The sequence below is a fragment of the Chiloscyllium plagiosum genome, unplaced genomic scaffold, assembly GCF_037043375.1.
Source record: "Chiloscyllium plagiosum isolate Xiang-an unplaced genomic scaffold, Cpla_swu_hap1 HiC_scaffold_9, whole genome shotgun sequence".
Lineage (NCBI taxonomy): Eukaryota > Metazoa > Chordata > Chondrichthyes > Orectolobiformes > Hemiscylliidae > Chiloscyllium > Chiloscyllium plagiosum.
In genome coordinates, this window is record NW_028270147.1 from 26955941 (window position 1) to 26972278 (window position 16338).

General features: G+C 41.1%; 1 long non-coding RNA gene across 2 annotated transcripts in view; it reads right to left on the reverse strand.

The window, feature by feature from the left end:
• Positions 1–16338, reverse strand: part of LOC122554219 (uncharacterized) — a 103814-nt gene that overhangs the window by 84113 nt on the left and 3363 nt on the right. Inside the window, exons 3-4 of one of the 2 annotated variants that reach the window (XR_015758121.1) lie at positions 12274–12405; positions 6516–6552 (exon numbers count right to left, since the gene is read on the reverse strand). This is a non-coding gene — a long non-coding RNA (uncharacterized LOC122554219). The remainder of the gene's footprint in view (positions 1–6515; positions 6553–12273; positions 12406–16338) is intronic. The other variant, XR_015758122.1, reaches the window with a different exon arrangement.

Sequence of the window (16338 nt, forward strand, 5' to 3'; positions counted from 1 at the left end):
AGTGGGTCCAGTGCAGACTCCAGTGGGCCCAGCATGGACCACTGGGGGTCAGTGGGGTCAGTGCTGATTCCAGAGAGTCCAGCGTGGACTCAAGTGTGCCTAGCATGGACTCCAGTGTGCTCAGCGCAGGCTCCAGTGGGCCCAGCACAGACTCCATTGGGCCCAGCACAGACTCCAGTGTGAACTACAGTGGGCCCGGTGTGGGCTCCAGTGGGCTCAGCGCATACTCCAGTGGGCCCAGCGTGAACTCCAGTGGGGCCAGCACGAACTCCAGTGGGCCCAGTGCAGACTCCAGTGGGCTCAGTGCGGACTCCAGTGGGCCCAGTGCTGATCCCATTGGGCCAAGCGCGGACTCCAGTGGGCTCAGCGTGGACTCCAGTGGGCCCAGTGCTGATTCCAGAGGGCCCAGCACGGACTCCTGTGGGCCCAGCACGGACTCCAGGGGACCCAGCGCTGATTCCAGAGGGCCCAGCGCCGACTCGAGTGGGCCCAACATGGACTCCAGTTGGTCCAGTGCTGACTCCAGTGGACCTAGCGCAAACTCCAGTGGGCACAACGCGCACTCCAGTGGACCCAGCACAGACTCCAGTGGGCCCAGCACGGCCTCCAGTGGGCCCAGCATGGACTCCAGTTGGGCCAGCGCGGACTCGAGTGGGCCCAGCACAGACTCGAGTGGACCCAGCATGGACTCCAGTGGGCCCAGCATGATACCAGTGGGCCCTACGCAGACTCTGTTCTTTGGATGAGAAATTAAGCTGATACGTTTGAAGTGGGAAAAATCCATAATTAATTTAACCATGTCTAACATGTGAGCTCGGGGCTTGTCCACTCTGTCTGTTTTTCTTTTCATTTCTTTTCCTTTTTTCTCTCTTTTCTTTCTTTAATTTTACACACGTCTTGTTGAAGAGCTTAGTCGCAGCAATGGTATCAACAACAGACTCAAGTGGGCCCAGCACGGACTCCATTTGGCTCAGTGTGGACTCCAGTGGGCCCAGCGTGGATTGAGTGGGCCCAGCACAGACTTGAGTGGGCCCAGCGCGAACTCCAGTGGGCTCAGTGTGGACTCCAGTGGGCCCAGCGTGGAGTCGAGTGGGCCCAGCACAGACTTGAGTGGGCCCAGTGCAGACTCGAGTGGGCCCAGCACAGACTTGAGTGGGCCCAGTGCGAACCCCAGTGGGCCCAGCGTGAACTCCAATGGGCCCAGCGCAGACTCGAGTGGGCTCAGTTGGACTCCAGTGAGCCCAACTCCGACTCAAGTGGGCTCAGTGCAGACTCCAGTGGGCCCTGTGCAGACTTGAGTGAGCCCAGCGTGTATTTGAGTGGGCCCAACACAGACTCCATGGGCCCAGCGCGGACTCGAGTGTGACCAGCATGGACTCCAGTGGGCCCATTGCGGATTTGAGTGGGACCAGCGCGGACTCCAGTGGGCCCAGCACGGACTTGAGTCGGCCCAACACAGACTCCAGTGGGTCCAGTGCAGACTCCAGTGGGCTCAGCCCCAACTCCAATGCAGACAGGAGTGGGCCCAGTGTCGACTGGAGTGAGCACAGCATGGACTCCAGTGAGTTTAGTGCAGACTTGAATGAGCACAGTGTGGACTCGAGTGCATCCAGTGCAGACTCCAGTGAGTCCAGTGTGGACTCAGATGGGCCCAGTGTGGACTCCAGTGGCCCCAGTGCAGACTTCAGTGGCTCCAGTGCAGACTTCAGTGTGCCCAGCGTGGGCTCCAGAGGCCCCAGTGCAGACGTCAGTGGCCCCAGTGCAAAAATCAGTGCGCCCAGTGTGGGTTCCAGTGGGCCCATCACTGACTTCAGTGGACTCCAGTGCCCAGCTCCAATTCCAGTGGGCCGAGTGTGGACTCCAGTGGGTCAATCATGGACACCAGTGGGTCCAGCGCGGACTCAAGTGGACCCAGCACAGACTTGTGGACGTGGCATCGGAGAAATGTTTGAGTTCCTGGCAGCTACTACAATGACGAGCTGAGGCAGAGACAAGTTTGGACTCCTGCTGGTAATTGTGTACACTGCAGATTCATGGAGGTGGTGGCAGTGGTGAGTTTGAGCCCAGTATGAGACTAAGTGGCATCGGCAGTGGCTGCATTGCAAGTTAGGCCTGAAAAAGACTCCTGGCAGCCCGGATTCAAGTTTGGGCCGGCGCAGTAATTGGTGGCATCGCTGATGTCTGCATTGGCAAGGTCCAGTGAGGACTCTTAGTGGCAAGGGAAGTAAGATGGCACCAAAGAGTGGCAACCTTCGTTCCAGTGGTATTGGCACAATGATGGGGACTCGTGCCTGGCCACCAGGTCCATGGTCCCTGGCAGCATCCTTAACAAGAAAGACTGTAAAAATTGAACACGTTTCCTTTATTTTTTCATTTTTCTGCCTTTATAGTCTATGTCTTGATTTACTTTTCTGTATTTTACTGAAGAGTGGTAACACTATACAATACTTCTCACTGTATTTAATAATAAACTATACATAACAATAAATAATTCAATTCAAACTGTGGAACTGTATAATGTATTGTGCATAAGGAAGAATAACAAAGTTCTTAATTGCACACTTATTTATTATGTGTTTATATTGGCTGATAAGCCTCTTCCCAATGTTGTGTCAGTAAGATGCAGCATGTGATCACAGTTTTAAAAGTAATTGTAACAGGAGCACTAATACTATGGCATTTATGTCATTAATCTACCATTTGCCTTGAAATCAAGTGCACCCAAAATGCAAGAATAACACTAAAAATGCCAACTACTGCACATCTAAAAAGAAGCACATCTGAAAAGTACTTACCTACCCAGGTATAAACACCAACTGTTAAAAGAAAGAAGCCTTGGATCTTTTGTATTTTTAATTTGATTTTATTAAGGTAAAAAATACATTTCAATACATCCTATTAATGCTGACAGTAAGCCACAAAATAAATCTTCTAATAACTGGCAAAGATTTATTACTGGTGTTGAATGTTGTGCTTTCCATGGGGTTTCTCTTCAGGTATTATGAGACGTAGATCAATGGCCTGTGACAATGAGAATGATGTGATGGAATTTTAAATAATAGGAAATTTCATTTTATGTGACATACTCAGACTGAGAGGCAGTTTGACATTTTAGCACATGTTGGAACAAACGAATCCAAGGTACAGCGTGGAATATTGTGATCATCCCAATGTACACTTTACATTCTTGTATGACTAAACCTAACACAGGATCATGAGATTCTTTTTTAATAAACTAAACAAAATCTTTAGTTCACATTAGGGAGAATTATTCGGAAAACTAATCTTGTTCAAATTACAATTGTGTGCCTTTTTTCCTGCATTGCTTAATTTACTTTAGTCATATTTCACTCCATTTTAATGTGAGCTTAAAAATATGGATGTAATACAAATATATTAAATAATTGCTGACTAATGTCACCATTAGTGGTCACAGTCTTATTTATTACAAACACGGGAATTCCTATATACCCTGCCAATCTAAATAGGAAGAAAGTCATTTCAATTGATGTCAAATGGCTTCACATACCACACAGGAACATTCTAATTTTCCAAGGAAGGTTGATGATTTTTCTCTCTGCCTCAGTTTCCATCTAATAAATGTTTGAAGATTCCATCACATATTGGAATGGAAACAGGACTAAACCTGATTTTATTAATGTAGTGGTTCATTAGGACATGAACATTAAAAAATGCCTTTCGTAGCTAAGGCTTCAAGCTAATTATTTACTTATAAAAAGAAATAAATAGGTATTGTAAAAGTGGGATTTTTTCAAAATATGTGGAGTATGGACAATGGATGACTTACTCATTCAAAGAAGTATTCAGAAGTATTCAAAAAAATTTATTGGATCAAATAATCTCCTTTTGCACTGCTAGATTCTATGAAACTTTAATGATACATGGGCACTTTTAGTACATTCTGGCATGGTTTTTAACTGTCAGTCACCAGTATTTGGGAAAAAAATGAACTTACAAATTAGGAGTAGAAATAAGCAATTTAGTCCCTTCAACCTGCTCCACCTGTCAATAAGATCGTCAGTACTCTGATTGTTGTCTTAGCCCCACATTCCCACCTACACCTATTAACCTGTGACCCCTTTGTTAGGCAAGAATCCATCCACCTCAGCCTCAAAAATATTCAGTCACTGTGCCTCCACCACTGTCTGGGGAAGAGAGTTCCAAAGATTCTCAACCTTTTGAGTGAAATAAGTCCATGTAACCCCTGTCTTAAAAGGAATTTTTCAACTAGAAGGCAGTTGAAAGTACTAGACTTGTCCATGCTCAATGACATTTTGATAAGATTTTCAGACAGGCTTGCAAATTTCACCTTGCAGTCTTGCTATGAAAAGTGGCTTACACACAGAAAATGGACATTCTATTTCAGTGGTAGGATGCCATTTACAATTTTCAAGAACAAATGGGTGGGGTACAGGCTCTGTCCATCTGTATTAGTGGTGAGCAATCTGACATATATGTCCTTCAAGGGCCTCTGGAGGCTGCTTCAAAATGGGTCTGCACCATTTCAGGGGATGTTTTGCGAATGCGCATCTGGTCACACAAACCAATTATACCACCACAGTAGAGTCAAAGATAATGGTGGAGAGAAGCATTCTCTGTGATTAATTAACTCTGTTCACAATTCATTCGCAAAGCAGTGCAGCCTTTGGAGACAGATTTAAAATTTAGTACACAATACTGTCAGTTATCTCATAATTAATTTTAAATAGATAGTGTCATACCTTATTTAGTCAATTTTCAAAAGGATGGAAAGTAAAAAACGAGCATTTAATCTTGAGATCCAGATGATGTCCGTAAATCATATGAGATTCACTTTTATGGTTCATGTCATTTCAAGAACTCAATTAAATTACAGACTTATTGCCTATTCACAATCATTCATAATTCTGTTTATTGCCACATTTCAAGAAAATAAAAGTATCACTCCCACTTATGCATTTAATAAACACATTTATGTCTTTGCTTAGGAATCTTCCAGATAATAGCAGAAGTGGGTACTGCAGATGCTGGAGATTAGAGTCAAGATTAGAGTGGTACTGGAAAAGTACAGCAGGTCAGGCAGCATCCAAGGAGCAGGAAAATTGGCATTTCGGGCATCAGAAATCCTGATGAAGAGCTTTTGCCTGAAACGTCGATTTTCCTGCTCCTTCCAGATAATGGCCTGAGCTCTGATTCTTATCTGAACATTTTCTGATCCCAGATATTTATTCTATGGTTAGGCGTGCTTTTTTCTAATATTTGATACTTCCAGCTGATATGATTCAAGATTTTTAAAAAGTCTGATGGTGTGTAGGAAGTAACTTGAAAGGACAGGATTGAGAGTTATAAAATGGTGACACAGTGACTTTTAATGTACTAACTGAAGTGAGAGAGGTTAACAGCCATCATGTTTCTGAAATGATTCCATAGAAATTACAAAAATATATGAGGACAAACATGGTTTTAGAGTCAAAATCCTGAAACTCCCTCTGCACTCCAAAAGTACCTTCGCAACAGACTGCAGTTGGTCCAAAGTACCACTCATGATCACCTACGCAAAGGGAATGAGGGACTGATACAAAATAAGCATAAGTGTGTTCCCACATTGTGATTCATAAAAATAAATTATCAGCATTAGTAACCAAGGGAGTAGAACTATCTGGTCTGCAGAAATATTTTTGCACCATTAAGACTTAATAGAATCATAGAGATGTACAGCACAGAAACAGACCCTTCAGTCCAACTCGCCCATGCTGACCAGGTGTAGTAAATTAGTCTAGTCCCATTTGCCAGCATTTGGCCCATATCCCTTCAAACCCTTCCTTTCATCTAGATGCCTTCTAAGTGTTGTAATTGTATCAGCCTCCACCACCTGCTCTAGCAGCTCATTCCATTCAGGCACTACCCTCTGCATGAAAAAGTTGCCCCTTAGGTCCTTTTTAAATCTTTCCCCTCTCACCTTAAACCTGTGTCCTCTAGTTTTGGGCTCCTTCGACCTTGGGGAGAGAGGGAATATCATCTAAAATCTACTTTTGTTAGTAAATCCACATTTCACACTGTGATTTATTGACAGATGATAAGCATTACTACAAAGAAAAATATAATCCATGAGTTAAACCAGCAATTAAGGATTGAACGGACTGACATAAGAATGATAATGATTGAGTTGCTTTGTATGTAACTATTTCCCTTTGACATTAATTTGAATTAAAGATTTTATCTTACTCTCCACAATTAAAATACTCAGGCACAAATCTCTCAAGTATATTCTCCAGTGAAGAAAACTCAAGGCTTGAGTCCATTGTGCACTAAATGTAGAAGTTCTATTTTGGAATGGAATTCATTTTTCTGGTGCTGCTTAGAAAATGTCAAAATATAAAACCTGAACAAGTATGAGATATCTCAGCTAGTAACACGGATGGGAACTGACAAATCTCATCTTTTCCACAGATTTCAATCCAACTTGGTGTAAGATTTCAACACTATATTGCTCACTTTAATATCAAAGTACTTACCATACCTTCGGGGATCAGTAGTTGATATGAAAGGATCCTGAACGTAAAATAAAATAAAGAGTGAGCTTTGCTCGCAGGACATAAATGATTAGCCGATTATGTGATCATACATTTCACAGCAGAGTCTATTTGCCCCATCTCAACTGTGCTTGCTGTGTGTAAAAGTTATTCATTCACAGCCTTTGCCAATCCCCAAAAGGCATTCATTTCTTTCCAGTTGTTTTCTTCTTATAAAAATGATTATGTTCCATTACTAACATTGCTTCAGCTACTTTAGCTGCTACACTCCTTGTTCTAACAACCTTACTGTGAAAAATCAGTCTTTCTTATCACATCCTTTATTCTTTTCAGGGGCCTGTTATAATCATGTCCTCTAGTTACTGTTTTACCAAGCAGTGGAAGTATTTTTTCTCTCAATTACTTGTACCAAAATTGTTCATAAGTTTGAACACTTCTGACACAATTCTCTGCAGCTTCTCGGTGTAATGCAAAGAGCCTAAACTTTTCAAGTGTCTGCCATGCCCTCTCCTCTGAGATGGATCCACATAGGAACACTCACATTGCCCATATTCCGACCATCAACACGATATAACGGAGGGCCCACTGGATACCAGCTGCTCATGGATTCCAATATGAACACTCCCACCCCACCCCCAACCCCCCTCACCAACTCCTGCCAATCTGGAAATGGTTGACGCTTCCCATGCCGAATATGGATAGGTATTGCAAACACCCACTGGATACCAGCTGCTCATGAATTCCAATATGAACACCCCCACCCCACCCCCAACCCCCCTCACCAACTCCTGTCAATCTGGAAATGGTTGACGCTTCCCATGCCGAATATGGATGGGTATTGCAAACAGCCCACTGGTTTTACTGTCATTTGGTGAAAAAGTTGAAAATCACCTTTCGTTTGCCAACTTCAAATCACTATAAGAATGAATAATTAATGTCACAATGGATTTTGCCAATGGCAGTACTTTGGAGGAGATTTGTGAAGAGGCAGCCAACTAACACCCCATTTCCGGGATCCATGTCCAATTAAAGATGGTGTGTCGTCTCTGGAGGTGGGAGGATCAATGGATGGAGCCTTAGGCACTTGGCAGCTGGTAGTCCCACAAGTTGATGTGGCCATTGACCTTGTGGATCAGTAACTGCGAGGATGATACAAGTTGGAAGCACCTTTTTGACACTTATATTACAAATGATTCAAATTATACCTTAGCCACAATAGCCAGATCACTGGTGTGGAGGCAGAATCCCTTCAAAGAATGGTCTGGATCCGCAGGTGTTGTAAAACAGCTGAACAAATCCTGAATATTATATTGAAGTTCTCATCCTTACTCATGGCAAAATAACTAATGGTGCTGACACCCTTAAGTAGATTCTTTATTACCTCAATGCTTGATCATTTCAATACTGTATAAATTTGAGCTTATTCCAAATTCTGTTGTCCAATTTTAGAACAAATTTCATTTCCGTATTACCGCTGTATTTGCTAATTGTCATTCGCTTCAGGTTTAATAGACCTTTGAGTTTGAAATTCTTATCTTGGTTTTCAAATCCCTCGATGGCTCTGGTACTGACCTTCTTTGTAACCTCATCCAGCTTTCATACTCTGATTTTCATTCTTTCCTCCAATTCCAGCCTCTTATCTTCTATCTTAATTACACCACTATCAGTGGGTCACATTCAGTTGTCCAGGCAGCAAACTTTGGAATACTATCCAAGAGCTTTTCCAACTTCCTACCTCTGTCTCTTTCTTTCATGATGGATATCTGTCTTAATACACCTTCTATAGCTTAGCATCATATTTTGTTTGATTAACTTTGATCCCAAAGTGTGTTGGGATGTTTTATTACACAAATGCAAGTTGTTATTTCTGTTGCTGTGATGGGCTCAGCAACAACACTTGCAGTCTGTGGATCATGTGTTAGCTTGCAAAATTACCTCTTATGCATGGTCCCTAAGGCTGCATGGAACATATCACCACAATCTCTGATGACAAAACCAAGGACACTATTTTGCAAAGTATCATAAACAATAAAAGGCCAAAAAGCCAATCAACAAGAATTAGGATAACAACTAAACATATGCCTTCTTGATATTCCTGGAATTATTTCTACTTATGAATTTTGAAATGCTACAAAAATGCACACAATCTGTTCTTTCATTTCAAGTGTGAAGATTCTTCAAATTATATAATGATTGGATTTATCATATCATTCCAAAGGACAGAATTGTTTGCCTTAAATCATAGTAATAACTGCTAGACCATCAATAAATAATGCTATTAGCATTTGAAATAAGCATTAAACTATAATATACTGTTTTCCCTTGCAGCTTTCTAGCTATTTATAGTTATTAAAAGACATAAAATTGAAAGTTATAACCATGGGATGTTAGATAGTGCCCTTTTAAATAATAGGACACAGAATATTAGTTTAATTAGTCAATATAAATGGGCATTAAGCTGCTTTACATTTCTATTTGAGTATTCGTTACCTTTAATTTGGAATTATATCTGCAAGAGAATACAAAAATGGATTTTTCCTGGTCTCCATGTTTAAACTACAGGAGAGATAAATTAATTACAAAATGTCATTATGTAATCATTTCAGATTTATTACGTTTTCAAAGGATTAGCATTAATAATATTAGAAATAATTGAAGATTAAAGTTATGTAACATGAAAGATTATTTTTCAGCCATGTGAAAGATACAAATAATATTGATTTGAGAATGGACAGAGTAATTGGTGTAGTCTTCTGTTGAACCAATACAAGAGTTTCAGTTGTTAAGGGTGCACTAGTAAAACCTGAAACCAGTCCTCAGCAGAAATATAGGACTCTACAAATCACAACAAAAGTCTGATAAAATAGGTAGACAGCCTGTATTGTACTAGGAACTGTGTGGCAAGAGTCACAACATTTATGGATGCATTGGTTACAAAGTTCCCTAGTTCTGAAAAGGTTCCAGCAGATTGTAAAACTGTATTGTAATATCTCCATTAAAGAAAAGGAGAAGACAGCAGTTGACCTTAGTACAGTTATCCTAAGACTTCTCATTTGGAAAATGCTAAAATTTATTATTAAAAAGGTATTAACAACACATTTGGAACATGATAATACAATCATGTAAAGTCAACATGATTTCACAAAAGGGAAATAGTGCTTGTGACAAATTTACTAGTTATTTGAGGATGTAAGAGTCAGGGTGAATGAAGGGGCTGTAGTAGATATAATGCATTTAGACTTCCAATTAAAGTCTAACATATCACGTACATTGTCACACAATATACAATCTATATTAGTAACTTCAATTGAAGGGACTAAATGCATTCTGTCTACAAAGACATGCAAAAATGCCTATTGTGAAGAGAACACAGAACCTGTCAGATGGAGTATTTAATGGAAAAATGTGGAGTTGTCTGTCAGTAGGAAGAGTAGAAAAGAATAGAGTGGAGACACTGTAGAACATTACAATTCAAAAGATGTGGTTATATATGAATGATAGAATGTTAGTATATAGATAGAGCAGGTAATTAGGATGGCAAATGGAATGTTGACTTTTATTGCAGATATATGGAAAATAGAATGTAGGGAAGCCTTGCTACAACTGTAGAGGGCATTCATGAAACCACATCTACGGTACTTTTTACAGCTTTGGTTTCCTCATGTAAGGAAGATTATACTTACATTGGAAGCTGTTCAGAGAGCGAGTTCAGTAGTCTGACTCCAAGGATGATAGATTTTTGTGTGAGAGGAAGTTGAGCAGGTTGGGCCTTTACTCAGTAGAGTGAAGAAGAATGAGACTGAAATGAACTGAGGAGGGTTTTGATACTAAGAGAATCTTTCCCCTCATGGGGGACTATAATTAGGGGTCATTGATTAAATGAAGGGGTCTTCATTTTAGACAAAGAGGAAAAGGATTTTGTTTTACTCTTGAGCCTTCACAGAATCAAGGAATTACTACAGTGCAGAAGGAAATAATTCAGCCCATCATGACTGCATCAGCTCTGCTTTCTGGTGTGGTTTGATTATCTAGTGCCAATCTCCTGCCTTTTTTGATAGTCTTTGGAAATCTTGTCTACAAATAGCAGTGAAGGTTGGATCATTGAATATATTCAAAACTTAGAAGATTTTTAATTGACAATTGATTTTTAATTTAGAAGTCAAAGATTATGGTGAGCTGACAGGAAATTGGGGTTAAGGCAACAATCAGATCAGCCTTGGTCTTATGAAATGGCAAAGTGAGATTGATGAATCAAACAACTTACTCTTGCCATTATCATATGATCTTATTGACTATGGTATTTACAAATCAATGTGTAGTCATACAGTAGAATTGTTCAAAACTACAGAGGTAGGTTCCAGGTTGTGATTGAGGACAGGATCAAAGATAAGAGTGTTTGCTCACCCCACTCCACATTACGTTTCCACTTCAAACTAACTTTGCTGGAGGTGGGTGAGCATTCATGGAAGCTTTTCCCTGGCTGAGGCAGGTCGCCAATTATGATCAATTTGACAAAAACAGAAACTGCTGGAAAAATTTAGCAAGTCTGGCAATATCTGTGGAGAGAAATCAAAGGTAACATTTTGGATCCAGTGACCCTTCTTCAGAACTGATGATAGTTGGGAAAAATGTTTTTTAATGCAAACGATAAGATGAGGAGAAGGAAGAGGAGTAAACAATTAGTGGAGATAGAGCCCAAAACAACAGTAAAACAGTTGGGCAGATAAAGAAATGGATAAGTGTCAGTCTAGGAGAATGAATAGCTGCTTATGGGGACTATCAATAACTGACAATGAATTGTGTGTGGTAGCAGCCCATGTGATGACAAGGGTTGATTTGTGGGAATGGAGGAAAGAAATGGGGAAAGCTCTAAAATTGTTGAACTTGACATTAAGTCCAGAAGGATGCAGGGTTCCCAAATAGAAAATGAAATGCTGTTCTTCCAGTTTGTGATGAGATTGGCTAGAGCACTGCAGACATCCTAAGATGGAGATGTTGGCCAGAGTGTGTTGAAATGGCAGGCAACTGGAAGCTTAGCAATTCTTTTGATGGCAGAATGCGGATGTTCTGCGAAGCTGTTATCCAGTGTATGCTTTGTTTCGCTAGTATAGAGGAGACCACATTGTGAGCAGCGAATGGAATAGACTAGCTTGAATGAAGTGCAGTTAAAATACTGCTTCACCTGGAAGGTGTCTGGGGCCTTGGATAGTCAAGAGGGAGGAAGTAAACTGGTAGGTGTTACACATTCTGCAATTGCAAGGGATGTGTCATGGGGATGTGGGAAGGTGTTGGGAGTGAAGGAGCACTGGACTTGGATGTCCCAGAGGGAATGCTCCTTGTGGAAGATTGGCAAGGGAGGCAAGGAGAATATGTGTCTGGTGGCAACTTCCTGCTGGAGATGGCAGAAATGGTATGTGCATTTGCATGCTGGTGGTATGGTAGGTGAGGACAAAGGAAGGAAGGCGGTGGTGGTTGGGGACAGTTCAGGCCTTTTTTTCCAGGAAGACATGAAGAGATTGGAGATCATTCTGGTAGAGGTTGGATCTATAAAGGGATTGCATGTCAATGCTAAAGGGGAGATAGCTGAAGCCCATGAACTGGAAATTCTGAAACTGATGTAAACTGGCAAGGGAAGTGCAGATGTAAGTGGGAAGGGACTGGACAAGGAGAGAAAGAATCCTTGAATGTTGACAATAGTGAGTGTAAAATTCAACTTTGGTGCAGGCAGTGGTTCACCTACCTTTTATACATCCTGTCTGATCTTCCTCTCCATTGGCATACAGCAGTCAATAAAAATCTCACCAATGTCACAACGCAAAGATCCTTCCTTAGCCATTAACTCTGCCGGTGAATTTTATGGTCAGATTTCTCTCTGTGGAAAGAAATTACTTTGGCTCACAGTCAAAATATCTTTGATCTTATAACTGTAGCCTTTTTATATCTCTCAACTGTTGGTTGCAATATCCTAGTATCTACTTAAGCAAAAATTCCCAATTTTATCATATAATTTTAGCCTTTAATACACACCCCAATTTTCTATGCTTTTCTTTTATATTTAGATTCGTTTATATTAGACAGCAGCCTAGTAATTTGTATTGCCCCTTCCATAAAACATCTCTAAATATGTGAGGTGGAGAAAATAATGTACAAGGTAAATCACGGATCTTATCAAAGTTTAATTTAGGAATATCATTAACTCTTGGTATAATATTCTATATAGCTTAGTTAATCAGATTAACACATTAATAATTTGATAGAATTCAATACTTAGTTAATTAATTACCAGGGAGCCAAAAACAACTTCTCTCTAAATAATTTATGGATGATGAATAAATAATTTATTGATTTGTAAGTGGACACAACACCAGGTGACTAATTTACCACATACAATCAAAATAAAAGTTTTGTCGTAGTCTATTACAAAAAACTCTTACAATGGAATGTGTTGTGTAAATTGGTAAAATACTTCTGTAATTGTTATAATAGTCAACAATCTATTTCAAGGAAAATAAAGCATAGAATCTGAGACATTTACAGCACAAAAGACTCATTGTGTCCCCACCAGCCCAAAAGAAGATGTTTGTAGCTCAATTCCACTTCACAGATTTTGGTCAGGAGCTTTGCAGCATTTCAAGTAAATAGATAATTTAACAAGTAATGAGCTTCTGTCTCGAGCACCATCTTTGATGCAGGGAACACAGATCCCTTACTCCCTCAACTTCCCTCTCATTCTACAACAAGTTACTTTAAATCCATGCCCCTGACCTATTGACCATTTGACAATATATATGACTGGCCAGTCATTCCATCTAAGCACTTTATCATTTCAGACACCTCAGTTGAATTGCCTTGTAGCTCCCCTCTGCTCTAACCTAAGCAATCACCCAAGCTCTTGTCACAGCTAAGACTCTCTACTCATGGCAACATCCTCATAAGTCTCCTGTGGTAAATGCTCATGGGATCCAGGATAACTTGGCAAATTGGATCCAAAATTGGTTTAGCTGCAGGCGACAGAGGCTGGTGGTCGAAGGCTGTTTGTGTGGCTGAAACTCAGTGTGCAATAGTTACCATTAGGATAAGTGATGTAGATGAGAATGTGGGAAGGGAATGGTATGTAAGTTTGCAGATGACACAAAGATTGGCGAGGTTGTTGACAGTGAGGAGGAAAGTATTAGATAACAGGAGGATATAAGCAGATTGGTCAAGTGGGAAGATGGAATGTATCCATGATAAATGTGAAATGATGCACTTTGTAAGAAGAATCAAAACAAGGGTGTATTTGATGAATGGCAGAATGCTAGGAGGCTTAAATGAGCAGAGAGATCCTAGTGTGTTTGACAACAGATCCTGAAGGTGGAAGGACAGGTGAAAGTTAAGAAGGTATACAAGATGCTTGCCTTTATCAGTCGTGTATTGGTTGTAAATACAGTCATAGAGTCATAAAGATATACAGCACAGAAACAAACCCTTGGGTCCAACTAGTCCATGCTGACCAGATGTCTCAACCTGATCTAGTCCTATTTGCCAGCACCTGGCCCATATCCCTCCAAACCCTTACTATTCATTTATTCAACGAGACGCCTTTTAAATATTGCAATTATACCAGCCTCCATCAATTCCTCTGGCAGCTCATCCCACACACACACCATCCTCTGTGTTAAAATGTTGCCCCTTAGGTCCCTTTTATATCTTTGCCCTCTCACCCTAAACCTATACCCTCTAGTTCTGGATTCCCCGACTCCAGGGAAAAGACTTTGTCTATTTACCCTATCCATGCCCCTCATGATTTTATAAATCTCTATAAGGTCACCCCTCAGCCTCCGACACTCCAGAGAAAACAGCCCCAGCCTATTCAACCTCTCCTTATAGCTCAAATCCTCTAACCCTGGTAACATTCTTATAAATCTTTTCTGAACCCTTTCAAGTTTCACAACATCCTTCCCACAGGAAGGAGAACAGAATTGCACATAATATTTCAAAAATGGCCGAACCAATGTCTTGTATAGCCGCAACATAACCTCCCAACTCCTATACTCAATGCTCTGACCAATAAAGAAAAGCATGCCAGACGCCTTCTTCACTATCCTATCTACCTGCGACTCCACTTTCAAGGAGCTATGAACCTGCACTCCAACCTCTCTTTGTAGCAACACACCCCAGGACCTTTTATTTAAGTGTATAAGTCCTACTCTGATTTACTTTTCCAAAGGGCAGCACCTCACATTTATTGAAATTTAACTCCATCTGCCACTTCTCAGCCCATTGGCCCATCTGATCAAGATCCCGTTGTAATCTCAGGTAATGTTCTTCGCTGTCCACTACACCTCCAATTTTGGTGTCATCTGCAAACTTACTAACTATACCTCCTACGTTCATATCCACATCATTTATATAAATGACGAAAAGTAGTGGACACAGCAACAATTCTTGTGGCACTCCACTGGTCACAGGCCTCCAATAAGAAAAGCAACCCCCCACCACTACTCTCTGTCTTCTACCTTCAAGCCAATTCTGTATCCAAATGGCTAGTTCTCTTTGAAATCCATGAGATCTAACCTTGCTAATCAGTCTCCCATGGGGAACCTTGTCGAGTGCCTCACTGATCATCATGTCCATTGTTCTGCCCTCATTTGATACTTCTTCAAAAAACTCAATTGGGTTTGTGAGACATGATTTCCCACGCACAAAGCCATGTTGACTATCCCTAATCAGTCCTTGCCTTTCCAATTACATGTAAATCCTATCCCTCAGGGTTCTCTCTAACAATTTGCCCACTGCTGACATCAGGCTCACTGGTCTATAGTTCCCCGGCTTGTCCTTAGTACCTTTCTTAAACAGTGGCACCACATTCGCCAACCTCCAGTCTTCCGGCACTTCATCTGTGACTATCGATGATACAAATATCTCAGCAAGGGGCCCAGCAATCACTTCTCTTGCTTCCCACAGATTTCTGGGGTATACCTGATCTGATCCTGGGGATTTATCTACCCTTATGCAATTCAAGTCATCCCACATCTCCTCCACTGTAATATGGACATTTTTCAAGATGTCACTATCTATTTCCCTACATTCTATATCTTCCATGCCCTTCTCCACAATAAACACTGATGCAAAATACTTGTTTAGTATCTCCCCCGTCTCCTGTGGCTCCACACAAAAGCTGCCTTGCTGATCTTTGAGGGTCCCTCATCTCTCCCTAGTTACCATTTTGTCCTTAATGTATTTGTAAAAACTCTTTGGAGTCTCCTTAACCCTACTTGCCAAAGCTATCTCATGTCCCCTTTTAGACCCCTTGATTTCCCTCTTAAGTATACTCCTACTGCCTTTATATATGTAGGAAAGTCATGTTGCAGCTGGACAATACTTTGGTTAGGCCATAGCAGGAGGACTGAGTGCAGTTCTGGTCAGTACAGGATATGATTGCACTGGAGGGGAAGCAAACAAGGTTCACCAGGATGTTGCCTGGGATAGAACATTTCAGTGAGAAAGAAAGGCTGGATAAGCTCAGCGAGGGTGGGAATCCAAATATAGGTGTCTAAGATTATAAGGGGCGTGAACAGGGTGCACAGAAAGCAGCTGTTCCCCTGAGTCAAAGTATCAATAGCAAAGCAGGATAATTTTAAAGTGAAAGGTAAAATGTTGAAAGGAAATTTGAGGAAAAGTCTTTTCATACAGATGATTGTAAGGGTCTGGACTGTGCTGCCAGGGAGGGTAATTGAGGCAGGAAACCTCACAACCTTTAAAAAGCACTTGGATGAGCAATTGATGTGTCATAACATTCAAGACTATGGGCCTAATGCAGCAA